The sequence below is a fragment of the Pinus tabuliformis genome, chromosome Q (assembly GCF_031772625.1).
Source record: "Pinus tabuliformis cultivar Carrire ecotype Pingquan chromosome Q, CPIR1, whole genome shotgun sequence".
NCBI lineage: Eukaryota > Viridiplantae > Streptophyta > Pinopsida > Pinales > Pinaceae > Pinus > Pinus tabuliformis.
The window spans coordinates 627,274,340-627,288,122 of NC_142296.1; the positions used below are offsets into that span (position 1 = coordinate 627,274,340).

Sequence of the window (13,783 nt, forward strand, 5' to 3'; positions counted from 1 at the left end):
GTGGAGTCGCCCCTTATACCTCTAGATTTACTCTATTACCGTGAACTGTAAGTAAAATACAACGGTGGTGCCAAAATTTCGAATCTCTTTCCAGCCATTGCCATCGGCTGAAGCTTTGTTAAAGCTTGTTTGCTTTTCTGGAATTCTCAGCCTTATGACGGTAGATATTTTGTATAAATGTTTACTCAATTCGAAGCTTATACCATACAGAGTCACCATGAATTCTCTTTTGTTTAAATGCAAGAAGGGTTTTAATATCTGAGATTATTTTGACACTGAGAGAGAGCAAGTTTGAGGAGTTCGGAGAAGCGTAGCAAAATGCTGGTGCTGTGTGTGAGCTTTGAGCTCAGGTAAATAGTGTCAGAGTGTGTGAGCAAGCATCAATGGCCGGAGGTATTTTTCTTGGGCATTAAGTTTTAATTCTGTATTAAAGAATCGTATTTTTGCTATCATCACATGCACATATACATGCACCTAAATTTTCAGAAGAGTACAGTGATATTGAGATTTATAAAGTGATTATGAATCGTAGACAAGAGACTATTGATTCATTTATTTAATTCGTACTAGCGTATGGCAAAGAACACAAGAGAAACTGGTCGCCAACATATATTCTACTGCTTCCTATAGGTACTGACCGAACATCCTTCAAAGCTTATATATATATACATAGATATATATATATATATATATATATATATATATATATATATATATATATATATATATATATATATTCATATTCTGATCGGTCACTTGTCGCTGCTACGATTCTTCAGGGCTTCATTCAGTAATTTTACAAGTTCCTGCAGTGATATTCCAGTTATCCCCATGTCCATGGTAGTCAAAGACTTCATACAAAGGAAAGGCAAACAAAGTGAGTTACAGTGCAGAAAAATAATTTGGTGATGATTTTCAATTTAAATCACAAGACTATAGTAATAAGAAACATAAGTTAGCAAATTAACAATGGGTTAAAGTGATTTTTAATAGATAATTGTGTTTAGAAGTATATTTTACATTCTTGTATGTAGGTGATGTGTAAATATGTTGCATCTCCAATAAAATAATATTAAAAATAATTTTTTTTTAATGTTTATCTAAAACAAAAATGAAAATAACCATATAAATAAAAAAACCTACAATAAAATTCAACACAAAAAGTCTAAAATCTTGGTCCAAAATCTTTTAATATTTCTTTTAATTAAATATTTGTAAAATGAATCTTTAAAAGGAAAACCCATATAATATAGATATATAAAAAAACTTAATAACATAAATATTTCCACGTCAAAGTTGTAATATTTGAAAATATTAATTTTGTTATCACGCTATGTAAAAAACATCTAATATTAATATTAAAACATTAATATCAATACAAGCTTATGCCTATAATTTTGTTATCATGCTATGTAAAAAACATCTAATATTAATATTAATACAAGCTTATATCCATCTTAACCAGGATCTATGAAGAGGGATCAAATACCTTGAAATACAAATCTCTTCTACTTGAGATACAAATCTCATTTATTATAAAAAGAGATTTGATCCCTCTTAGAACATGATAGATGTAAGGTTAAAATAAATCTATGTTAGTAAATAAGATGAAAAATCAGTGAATTAATTATTAAATTTGAATGACCCTAAATAACTAATAATTAGTTGTAAAATAAAAGTCAAAAAATAATTTATTACATCATGCTTAATATTTAACGGGATATATACTTACTTTACGCTCTGCTTTGAAGACTGCATTTAGAGTTGTGTTGTGAACCATGGAAGCTTTTAGCAAGCCTGTCACCTGTACCCAAGTATTAACACAAAAATGGTTATTTGTTTTAAGGTACGTAATACCAATCTGTGAGTGCCATGAGTGAGAAAAGGTGTTATAACAAAATTGAATACCTTGTTGGGGCCAACTGTGACATTCTGCTCTTCCAGTTCCGTGGGCTCCTTCACATCGATTTTATTCCACAACTGAACTATTGTGGTAGTGGAACCAAATGGAATTACACTTAAGTCGTCTGTGAAGAAAACGCTGACAGTCTTCTTCACATATCCCGTAAGACATACTGAATCTTTGGTGGCTGCAAGGGGGTTGTCCTCCAACTTCACTTCACAGTTTATCGTATAGCCGTAGTAGGAACAGTTTACAGTCCCATTTTGGGTGCTAAGACCATGTGACATACCACCGTAACTCCCTGTACGGGGGCACACATAATACTTGGAAGCTGGAGCCAAAGTAGAAGATTTAATGTTCAATGTGTCACTGGTGTAGGTTGTGGAGAAAACCTCTGGGTCTAAAAAAATCCGCTTTGTCTTCTTTCATGAGAGACGCAGACAGACTGTCCACGGTCTTATAAAGATTTGTGATGCAGCAAACTTTTGTGTCATCCTTCTCCTTAGTATCCTTGGACACCAGCGCCTGCTTGAGAATGGCCTCACTTGGCAGTACGAGAAAACTGAATAGCAGATCAACAAATCCTTCCCTGCTTCTGCGTACATTATCTGTTGAGATTTTCGGTTTTAAAAAATTGGGAAAAATCTCATGTATGTGACAACAATAGGATTTGTTGCTAAATTAGCTCTATTTTGTTGGAAAAGAGTTAATGCATCCTATATTTGTTGTGAGAGGATTTATGAGTCAGTTGGATTCTCTTAGCTATAAAATATATGCCTGTAAAGATACTGGGGTGGTAGTAGAGAGTATAAGGAAATAATTATTTGTAATCTCCTGATTAATAATAAGATTGTTGATGCCTCTGTTTGGTGGATGTAGCCTAGATTGGTTGCGTGAACCACGTTAAATCACTGTGTCATTTGTGTATGGTTTTTATATTGTATTTGTCTTTTATTTTCCGTTGTGCACTATTATGCTCTAACAATTGGTATGAGAGCGTGTCGAGGAGCGAGTGCGTGCGTGCGACAGAGCGGCATGTGGAGTTTTTTCCGGGATTTGGTGATTGGCACGGTTTCGGACGAAACAGTCGCGCCAATATTAGGCAGTGAACGGATTGGCGTGGGTAATTAAGGAATAGGAGCGCCAATTGGCGCGGATCTGAGCTTGATAATCGCGCCAGAGCCCAATATCCCGATTGGCGCAGATCCGATGGGTTTAGTCGCTCCAATTTCCATACTCTAACTGATTTTGCTTCTAGTGTGGATCGTCTGCTGTTGAGGACACGCCAAAACCCCTTAAGTGCGCCAACTGAGGACTGTGTTGCTAAAACTACAATTTTTTATTTGTTTTTGATTTATAATTTGCAGTCTGTATAGGCAGGGCGATTTTTGATAAAGTATACGCAGTACAGTCGAAGGCGAAGGCAATTTTTTTGTTATATATTAATTTGATTGATTAACAAGTTGGAATTGGAGATTGTTTCTTGGTTGATACAATATGGAAAAAAGTCAGAGTGCTTATTTTGAAATCGAGAAGTTTAATGGCAAAAACAACTTCGAGATTTGGAAAGTGAAGATGTACGATCTGCTTGTGCAACAAGGCGTGGCAAAGGCGTTGATGGGAAAGTCCAAGCAGTCTTACAACATGACAGATGATGAGTGGACCGAGATGGATGAAAGAGCAGTGAGTGCTATTCGGCTGTGTTTGGCAGATGATGTTTTGTTTAATATCATGTCGGAGAAAACAACTGCTGGTTTGTGGACGAATCTTGAGAAGCTGTACATGACAAAATCCTTAACCAATAGGATTCTTCTAAAGCGCTAGTTGTACATTTTGCGAATGAAGGAAGGTACATCGATTACTCATCATTTGAATGTTTTTAATACTCTCCTGGTGCAATTAGAAAGTATAGAAGTAAAATTTGAATCAGAGGATAAAGATATTACTTTATTATGCTCGTTGCCCGAGTCATGGGATCATTTTTTTACTTCTATAAGTCTTAGTTCATCAGAAACCCTTGAGTTTGTTGATGTAGTTGCATCTTTATTATCTGAAGAAACAAGGAGAAGGTTGAATTTAGATACCTCTACATCAGAAGCAATGATGGTCAGAGGTCGTTCTAAAGAACGACGCTTCAGCAGGCAAAGTGACTCATGGTCAAAATCGAAAGGGAAGAAGAGTAAGGTAAAGCGTTGGTTTGTGGCAAATTGGGGCATTTGAAGAAGGACTACTGGAAGCGACAGTAAACTTCTAAAGAAGATTTTTCGACAGAGAAGAAGGAAGCAAACACGACAGATACAGGTTCGACATCTGGTTCAGGTATGAGTTATGAAGTGTTATCAGTTAATTTGTCAAATCACGATCAACATTGGTTGTTAGATTCCGGTGTATCAAACCACATGTGTATTCATAGAGAATGGTTTAAGACGTATAGATCAATTAATGATGGAGTTGTGTACATGGGTAATGATGTCACGTGTAATATTGTGGGAATAGGGAGTATACAGCTGCAAATGTTTGATGGGACAACCAAAATGTTAACTAATGTAAGACATGTACCAGATTTAAGGAAAAATGTAATTTCACTAGGAGCACTTGACACAAATGGATATAAAATTGTAATTCAAGGTGGAGTAATGAAAATTTACAAAGGTATTTTACTAGTAATGAAAGCTAAGAAGGTAGGAAATCTATTTCAGTTAGAAGGAAGAACAGGGTCAGATCATGTGTCTACCATGTCTGAACATGACAGTAGTTCCATTCGCTTATGGCATCAAAGGTTGGGCCATATGAGCGAAAGAGGGTTAAAATTTTTGGCTGATCGCAAGTTACTTCCTAATCTAAAGTCTGGAAAGTTAGATTTTTGTAAACATTGTCTGTTTGGAAAACAAATTAAGAAAAAGTTTAAAACAGGAAAACATACTAGTAAAGGAATACTTGATTATATCCATTCAGATGTTTGGGGTCTAGCCCCTACAACCTCATATGGTGGGTCGTCATATTTTGTATCGTTTATTGATGATTTTTCTAGGAAAGTGTGGGTCTACATGTTGAAAAGGAAGTTTGATGTTTTTACAATTTTCAAGCAGTTTAGAGCATTGGTAGAAAACATCACTAGTAGAACTATAAAATGTTTAAGAACTGACAATGGTGGTGAGTTTACTTCCAAGGAGTTTGAAAACTATTGCAAGGATGCAGGGATCGAAAGACATAAGACCACTGTTTATACTCCTCAGCAAAATGGAGTTTTTGAATGCATGAACAAGACTCTTTTAGAGAGATCAAGGAGTACGCTGAGTAACGCCAGTTTGCAGAAGGAATTGTGGACAAAAGTGGTGGCTACAACTTGTTATGTGATAAATCGATCACCATCCATGGCGATAGGTTGCAAGATTCCTCAAGAGGTATGGAAAGGTCACCCTTGTGATTATTCTAAACTCAGAGTGTTTGGTTGTGATGCATATGCTCTAGTGCCTAAACATCAGCGAACTAAATTAGATCCAAAGTCAAAAAGGTATATCTTTGTTGGATATGGTGATGGAACAAAGGGATATAGATTGTGGGATCCTACTACCCGCAAGATCATCATCAACAGAGATGTAAAGTTTAATGAATCCTCTCTTGTACAGTTAGATGTAGATAATAGATTGAAACATGATGATGTATCTTCTTTTCAGCACATTCATTTTTAAAGCACTTCTAATGATAGTCATGATGACCAGAGTTGAGATACTAGTCATGAACAGGTTTCAGAATCAGATCATGAACAGGGTTCAGATGTAGATCATGAACAGGTCTCAGATGCTGACCATGAAGAAGTTCCTATAGAAGGTAGTCAGCCAATTGTGGAAGCACCAGAAACATCCTTAAGGAGGTCTACAAGAATCAAATGTCCTCCTAAAAGGTATGATGATTATGTTACTTCAGTTGCATTTACCGCTAATGACGATGAACCTCTGTGCTATCAGGAAGCTGTAGAAGGTTCGACAAGTGACAAGTGGAAAGCAACCATGAAGGACGAAATGATGGCCTTAGGTAAGAATGGCACATGGGATCTGGTTGAACTTCCGAAAGACAGGAAAACTGTGGGATGTAAATGGGTTTTCAAGTTGAAACGGGGCATGAATGATACTGAGCACAGGTACAAAGAGAGGTTGGTCGCAAAAGGTTTTTCTCAGAAAGCAGGCATTGACTTTCATGAGATTTTTTTACCAGTTGTTAAAATAGTTTCAATTAGAATTGTGTTAGCATTAGTCGCTTTGCTTGATTTAGAATTGCAACAACTAGATGTTAAGACTGCATTTTTACATGGAGACTTAGATGAGGAAATTTATATGGAACAACTCGAAGGGTTTGTTCAGCATTGCAATAAGAAATTTGTTTGCAGGCTCAAGAAATCATTGTATGGCCTGAAGCAGTCGCCTCGGCAATGGTACAAGAAGTTTGATTCTTTCATGTTGAGTCATAAATATATAAGAATTGAATATGATCATTGTGCTTATTTTAAGCAATTAAATGATGACATGTTCACTATCTTAGTGTTATATGTTGACGATATGCTTTTAGCAAGAAAAAGCATATTGGAGATTAACGGGTTAAAGGCTCAGATGGCAAGGGACGTTTGATATGAAAGATCTGGGAGCAGCAAAACAGATTTTGGGGATGGAGGTTTTCAGAGACAAGAGCAATGGTAAGCTATGGCTATCACAACAGAAGTATATTGAGAAAATACTCTTGAGGTTTGGTATGAACAATGTGAAGCCTGTGTCAGTCCCTTTAGCTTCCCATTTTAAGCTTTCTTCCAGTTTATGTCCTAATACAGATGAAGAAAAGGAATATATGTCTCGAATTCCGTATGCCAATGTAGTAGGATGTTTGATGTATGCGATGGTTTGTACTCAACCAGATATTTCACATGCAGTTGGGGTTGTCAGCAGGTATATGGAAAATCTAGGTAAAGAACATTGGTCAGCAGTGAAATGGGTGCTTCGGTATTTGAGAAGCACAAGTGATTATTGTATCACTTATAATAAAAGTAGTGAATTTGTTTGTGGATATGTTGATTCTGATTTTGCAGGTGATTTGGATAAGAGAAGGTCAACATCAGGGTATGTCTTTACTCTTGCAGGTCGAGCTATTAGCTGGATGTCAAAGCTATAGAACATTGTTGCTTTATCCACTACTGAAGCATAATACATTGCTGCTTCTCATGCTTGCAAAGAAGCGATTTGGTTGAAAGGTTTGTTTGGTGAGTTTGGTAGGTTGCAGGACAACATGAAGTTATTCTGTGATAGTCAAAGTGCAATACATTTGGCTAAGAATCCAGCCTATCATAGTAAATCAAAGCATATACCAATCAAGTACCATTTTGTAAGACAGGTTATCACTGAAAGGGGGGTCTCTCTTGAAAAGGTGCATATAAAGGAGAACTGTGCATACATGTCCACAAAACCAGTTTTTTTAGAGAAGCTACGTTGGTGTTTGGCTTCTCTTGGCTTGCAGAAAAGATAAAAATAATAAAAAAACAGGGTATCAAGCTAATTGTTGTCAAGGTGGAGATTGTTGAGATTTTTGGTTTTAACAAATTGGGCAAAATCTCATGTATGTGACAACAATAGGATTTGTTGCTAAAATATTTCTATTTTGTTGGAAAAGAGTTAATGCATTCTATATTTGTTGTGAGAGGATTTATGAGTTAGTTGGATTCTCTTAGCTATAAAATATATGCCCGTACAGATATTGGGATGGTAGTAGAGAGTATAAGGAAATAATTATTTGTAATCTCTTGATTAATAATAAGATTGTCGATGCCTCCGTTTGGTGGATGTAGCCCAGATTGGTTGGGTGAAGCATGTTAAATCACTGTGTCATTTGTGTATGGTTTTTATACTATATTTGTCTTTGATTTTCCGTTGTGCACTGTTATGCTCTAAAATTATCTTGCCACTTCTCTTACTGACCATCAATTTTATGGTGATGGAATTAGCATCCTTAGGCTTGGCCGTAGTTTCAGACTCGTCAGCTGCCATGGCAATACTCTGCTGCTTCTATGCTTATGTCTGATGATATCTGTGACGATGTTAAAACTGCAATTAGCCATGAATTTCAAGAAGAACCCCACTAAAAGTAGAATAATGTTTCCAATCGGCACGTCAAATTATTACAGTTATTCGTTACCCATAATGATCGCCATATAGATCGAACAATTGAACGTGCCTTCACGGAAATTTATATCGCATCGACTTAGCAGCCTTATGACCCACCGTGACAAGAATATCGTTTCTAATCAGCAAATCAGTTTAGTAGGTTACCCAAGCTTTTTTTTGGTTTATCAAGTTGTCTGTGATCTACCAAAATTGACGAATTTTACTTGTGGTTTGAGGAGGGACATTTAATAGGTTGAAGTTATTATTTGAGATCTCATCTTCACTGGATATTTTAACATGTCTTGTTCTCTTAGCACACGGCACAACCACCACAAGATTGTAATATTAAGACTTACAACAAATTATAAAAGTTATTTGATAGGCATATAGTGCTTTTTGCCCTAGAATATATTTAATATCAAATTTACTTGAAAATAAATAGGAAAATAAGAATTTATTGAAAGTGTATTTTATATCAAATTTACTTAAAATTAAATAGGGAGATAAGAATTTATTGAAAGTATATATCTATATATATATATATATATATATATATATATATATCTATTTCTAGTCGAAAAACTACCATAATTTAGTTGTCAAAGCAGTGAAGACAACTATTAAGGAGTAGTCTTTAAGTGAGATTTTTTGGAGTTTCCAGCTGATTTCTAGATAGAATCCTGTTAAATTTATGATTTCAATAATCCTTGCGGCATTGTAGGAAATAAAAGGGAAAACTTTCCAAAAATTTATTACTAGTTATTGGTGAATATAACCTGACTAATCACTCTTATTTAAGAAAAATCATGCCACCTGAAATGACCCTTAAGATATATGTTTGAATGATATGATTTCAATGTTTAAAAAAGAAATCAGCATTTGTTAAATAGTGGGAAACATATCATAACTTAGTTGGTTTGTGGGCACAACGATCACCTGCCAATATCCACCAATGCAAGCTTACTCATCACTCTTACTCAAGAAAAACCGTGCCACATGGAATAACATGCTAGTGGCCCCGATCTTAGACCATTATCATATTTCTTTATATTTAAAAAACACAAACTCTAAATTAAAAAAATAGTTTTAAAACATACTCCATACAATTTTTTCAAAATTTTTATAATAAACAGAAATATATATATTTAAAATTTAATTTAAATAATAAGAAGTGAAATTTCATTAATAACTCTTGAAAACAATTAAAGTGGGCAGAGAGACATATCAAGTGGACAATCCTGATAGGAATTTATCCATTGTTACTTCTGAATTAAGTTTCGAACCTGGTTCTGTCCGTTTGGTTGTTCGATATTCCTACTGCCGAATCCCCACGCCACACCCTAAGGTGTTTCCGCTGCTTCGGGGATACATGAGAAGTCTGTCGAGCGCGCAATTTTAAGTGCTAATGAATGACGTTCGGAAGAGGCTGGCATCTTTGACGACATTTAAATTTTAGTAATAAAAATTAAGAGAATAATATCTATAGAATAATAAAGTCTGAAATAAATTAATATTATTATTAATTTAATTGTTAATTTCATTAACATAAATATTATAATGTATTAATTTTTTAAAATATTAATAAAAAAAAGTTGAAAAGAGAGATTTTATCAATATTTTATTTAATATTTTGATCGAATTAAAAGTATGTTAAAAAAAGATTATTTTTTGTTAATCTATATATATGGTTAATATTATTAAATTATTAACCTTTCATATTATTGGTGAGAATCAAAGTTTTCTAAATCATTTTATATTATTTGTAAAAATTGAAGTTAGGTATAATTGACTCTATTCCTTCTTCTTAATCACATAGCATATATATATATATAAAAGAGAATAATAATAATCATAGCATATATATATATATATATAAAAGAGAATAATAATAATCATATAGAATAGCTTTATATATATATATATATATATATATATATATAAAAGAATAATAATAAACTAGATGAATATTTCATATATTATCTATTCTATATATAAGAATAATAATAAATGAGATGAGCATTTCATATTATCTATTCTATATATAAGAATAATAATAAATGAGATGAGCATTTCATATATTATTTTTTAATTAAAAATGTATTTTTATTTAAAACCGTGTTAGAAAGTTTATTCTACTTTTTTGTGTTATTTATCTGATTAGAATAAATATGACACTTTTTGAATATTTTCTTCATTTTAAATGCTAATGAATGAGGTTAAGAAGATATGGACATCCTGAATATTTATGGTGTTTTAGTTAAATTAAAAAAATATTTTATTAATGAGAGATATTTTAAAGAGATTGATGATTTTTCTTAATTTATCTTATAGTATTATGATGTACTATAGATTGCTTTCTGTGGTTTTTTTTACTTTTTTAATGTTAATGAATAAGGTTAAGAAGATATGCACATCTGAATAATATTTTATTTGGTGTTTTAGTTAAATTAAAAAAAATGTCTGATTAATGATAAAGATTTTAAAGAGGTTGATGATTGTTGTTAGTTTATCTTATAGTATTATGATCTGCTTGAAATTTCTTTTTGTTATTAAGACATCTTTTAATTAATTATTTTTCTATATTAGATACTATAGTCTACTTGAAATTTCTTTTTGTGATTAAGACATCTTTTAATTAATTATTTTTCCATACTATAAAATATTAATATTACAAAAATATTTTTAAAATATATAAAATTTAGAATTATTTAAGTTAATAATAAGTATTTTTAGAAAAGTATTTAAAAGGGATATTATAAAATATTATTAGTAAAAGGAAGAAAACAAAATATAAAATATATAGTTTTTTTTATAAATTTTGAATTTTATATATAAATAAAAGAGACTAACTCTATTTTATAATTTTTAATTATAAAATTTACTTTTGTTTAAAATTTCTATATTTTATATAATTATACTTTTATACAAATTTTAATGATTAATTAACTTTTGTATATCTACTAAAAAAATCAAGTTCATAATTAGTTTCATCATTTAATGTTTTTATTAAAAAACTATTTCGTACATTAAAAAGAATGAATTTTAATTAATAGAATACATCTATTAGAGACTTGTATCATACATTAACAAAACGTAATTCCAATCCATTCGCTTGAAAAATTAATTATTAAAAAAAATCGATATAAAAAAAAAATTATTATTCATATAATCTCAATTTTTGTATTTGTATTTGTGTTTTGTTTATGAATAACTAAAGAAATTTAATTTCTTAAAGATTTAAAGGTTTTGAGAATGATGAACTATGATAGAAACACATTCGTGAACGTTCCTCACACTTATCATTATATCCATTGAAGCTATTAATGTGAATTGTGAGGAATTTAAAATCAAACTCATGGAAGAATTATTGATACTATTTGGACAAGGGGATATTATTAAAGGTTTTTTGGATTCTCTTTTCAATAGTTTGGTAAATTAGGTGTAAGAAATTAAAATTGTAAATTTTCTGATTTTGACATTTCATCGTTGTAATGCAATGTAATTGTGTTTACATGTCATTACATGAACCTTGAGAGATTTGATTTTTCTATCTACACTGGATGCTTTGATGAGTGCATAGGGGACATATGGTGTTTGAAGTTGAGTATGTTAGAGTGCTTTATTAGGTAATTTATCTTTTTGATAGACAAAATGCTGAATTAACTAGATCTGAAGTGGGATATATTTTATTGGGTTCCCCCTCTCCTCTTCCAATTTATGTTTCCCATTTGTGGAGTAAGAACTAGATTAGTGAATGTAATACATCAAATATTATTGAGGCCTAGGAGTTAGCGAGGAGGCTTAATATGGTCATTGCTTCTTGTACACAACCTAAATATGATCTCTTCTTTGTGAGAAGGATACACACCTAGTGCACTTCACTTGTTACAAGGATGAAAACTTAGTGCTTATTGAAATTCTTGAATACAAAGTGTTTGATGAAATGTTTGACATCGAGAAAACTACTGGGGTGGCTTTTATCCAAGAGGGTTTTAATAATAGAGGTGTTAATGATCCCGTGGAGGCCTTTAAATTAGTCGTTAGGTCATATGAAAGTAGGACTATCCTATTATAGATGCAATTGTTAGAATATGTTGCATCCATTCAGCTAATACTATAAAAAAGAGCGGGGTCTCAATGACCTGAAAACATCTTTTATATGTTGGTAGGTAGTGGTACAATCATTTTTTCTTTCACATTATGAAATTGGTAATTCGATGTTATTATTGGTTCTTCATCTTCATGGACATATGAAAACTCTTTAGGGTACCATCTTAACCATTTTTTATTTTTATAATTGCACACAACAATGCAACCAAATCTAAAATCATCATATTATATATAAATAAATCCACCAAGAATACAATATAAGAGAGCATGCCATGAATCCATAAATCATACACAATTACACCATGAAATCATGATAATCATCACTGCATAAATAAATCATATAAGAAAAATACTTGTAACTCTAAGCTAATTAGATTCCAAGAGTTAATCCAATGGTGCTCCAACTCCCACTAACCAATCTTCTACCAATGGTTGGGGGATGTTGGGGGTTGAGGGATCACACCACAAGGGATTCGCTGGGGCAACGATACTATACCATGTGCATTCATATTGGGGGATATATAATGATGAAAAAATGAAATAATATATTGAACATATAATAGGGGTTAAATGGTTTTTATATTGAAAGATATATCAATGAAGTTCAAAATTATTGAAAAAATTTAAAGGGGTATAAAAATTTTTAATGAAAAAATAGGTACCTACAATATCTAGTGAAAGTAAGGGTTTTTTAAATTGGGAAGGGGTATTGGGTTCATATTTGTAGGGGGTTAGATAATTTGATTTTTAGAGGTATTTTCTAATATGTAGTCAAATTAAGGGTATTGTTTAGTATGCCACAAAATCATGTGATATGTCAGAGGTTCATTGAGTGAAGCCCCCATGGATCACACTAAGGGTCGATTTCCTTGCGACCCATGCAAATACCTTCACAAGTTTTATCCCTTGAGTAGGGATCTTAGCTTAACAAGGTAAGGGAGGTAAGGGCATATAATAAATATCTATAAATAACTTATTCCCATAATAATTTGTTATGGGTGTAGGGATCTTGCTACCATTCAAGCATTGGATGCATACTCTTGGTTGGTCATGTAACATACTTAGTAGTGGCACCCTAAAAAAATAACCTACACAATTTCCAAGAAATATTACATATTAGATTATTTGCTAATTAGTTTTAGTGTGGTGAAGAGGATCCTCAACTTGTAGCACTCCCAACCCCATGAGGTTATAGTGTGTAGGGATCTTACTATTACACCCAACCCCTAGTGATTGAACCACACTTTAAAATGCCATCTTGTAATGGGCCCAAAAGAATGGTACAAGGAGATAGGAATAATATGAGCATAAGTAATCATAGTTGGTTAAGTATACTCCTAACCCGTATTCCACAAAAACTAGATTATAATAAATAATAATATGCTCTACTGAGTATAAAATTTCAAATCACTCTTTCTCACATAATAATGAGACATTCCCATAAAATTTTGTCAAGAGTCATACAACCCCTTATGGAAGGCAAGAAACTCCTTATATATCCATTCCCAATGTAACATCTTCTAAAGTTTTTGCTCTTATCCTTTCCCCTTCTCATGCAAGGGTGAAATTGGACCTACAAGTGAATTTACACATGTCAAGAATGTGATACAAGAAAGTTAGAACA

General features: G+C 32.5%; 1 pseudogene; it reads right to left on the reverse strand.

The window, feature by feature from the left end:
• Nucleotides 1-752: 752 nt before the first annotated feature.
• On the reverse strand, nt 753-7,932 carry LOC149221015 (uncharacterized; annotated as a pseudogene).
• Between the last annotated feature and the right edge of the window lie 5,851 nt (nt 7,933-13,783).